Genomic DNA, 1,656 nt, shown 5'->3' on the forward strand with positions numbered 1-1,656 from the left:
TGAGAGCTAAGACAAGAATAGGAGCCCTCACACCTTGGACCTCAGGCTCACAGCCCTGCTCTTCCTTTCTCCACTCTTCCTGAGGCTAATCCTATCATCTCCAGAAACCTTCTCACAATCTCAGACCTCCAGTCCAGTCTTTCAGTCTTGAAGCCTTTTCTCTGCATGTGCAGGCACACTAGAACGTCAATCTGCTTTCTCCTTAAACTCCTATTTCCTTTATACTTACAATAGAAAGTTATCCCATTCCTGCTTCAAAGTCTTTTTGTTGATCATTTCATTATGCTTCTCTATACTATGTTCCTATAATATGTTCCTGCTATATATGTACATAGATAATATGTCCCAGCTCCATTTAGATAGAGAGATATAGATTATAGATAGGGATAGAAATGTTTAAAACTTTCCTATGGCCATGATGTTCTGTTAAAAAAATATATATAATATATAAATATTTATATATTATAAATAATTATAATTAATTAATATAATTAATTAATATATATTAAAATATATACAACATATAAATGTATATATACACTTATTACAAATGTAAATTGGTCAATATATATAATATACATTATATGGCTCTTTTCCATCTTGCAAGATGGCAGGTGAAAAGGCTGAGAAACCAGATATGAAGGAGAAGAAACCTGAAGCCAAGAAGGCTGAAGCAAAGTTAAAAAGTGTAACTTCAAGACCAAAACACTCAACAGGGTAAGCCTCAGTGCAACCAAAATCCCATCCTAGTCAAAGGACTTGGCAAATATTCCTGATCTGCTATGTACAAGAGGAAATAGCAGCTAAATTCAGGATTGAAAAAAAAAGGAGAATGTTCTTGCTACTGTCACAAAACCAGCTGGTGGTAACAAGAATGGTGGTACCAACGAGTTAAACTTCACAAAGTGCCCAGACACAATCCTACTGAAGATGTTCCTCAAAAGCTGTTGAGCCACAGCAAAAACCCCTCAGACAGCAGGTGAAAAACCTGAGCTACAATCACTCCCGGGACCATTCTGATCATCCTCTCTCAGCACCACAGAAGTAAGAGGGTGATTTTCTCAAGGCATCTGAGCAGGGGCTTGCCACTTGTGACTGGACCTTTGATCCCCAATCCAGTTCTCTACATAGAACACAAAAGAAATTTGTCATCACCACCCCCACCAAAACTGATATCAGTGGTGTGAAATCCCAAAACATCTCACTGATGACTTCTTGAAGTCAGCATCTCAGTGAGCCCAGACACCAGGAAGATGAAATCTTTGACAGAGAAAGACAAGCTCATAGAGCAAAGTGATTCAGCGGTGGACACCCAAATTCTGCCAAAAATCAAAGCTGTTCCTCAACTCCAGGGCTACCTCCATTCTGTGTTTTCTCTCGCAAATGTAGTTTATCTTCATGGTGTTCTAAATCACTTCCAAAGAATCTATAACTGATTCTTATCAGCATAAATAACTGATACATTTTTTAAATTATTCTGGTTGGTGTTAGTATAAGATTTATTTCAAATGTAAGCTGGTCAACATGACAATAAGTATATATAAATCTTAGAGATAATTATTAAATATGTAGATACATCGTATTGGAAATGAATCTCTTAATGAATTCAATGACACTGGGTTTTATCCCACTTCAGGTATCTATGATTTGTTGTTA

General features: G+C 36.7%; 1 pseudogene; it reads left to right on the top strand.

Moving 5' to 3' along the window:
* The first annotated feature begins 607 nt into the window (after positions 1-607).
* Positions 608-1,436, top strand: LOC122490518 (annotated as a pseudogene).
* The last annotated feature ends 220 nt before the right edge of the window (positions 1,437-1,656 follow it).

This window comes from Prionailurus bengalensis, chromosome B2 (assembly GCF_016509475.1).
Source record: "Prionailurus bengalensis isolate Pbe53 chromosome B2, Fcat_Pben_1.1_paternal_pri, whole genome shotgun sequence".
Lineage (NCBI taxonomy): Eukaryota > Metazoa > Chordata > Mammalia > Carnivora > Felidae > Prionailurus > Prionailurus bengalensis.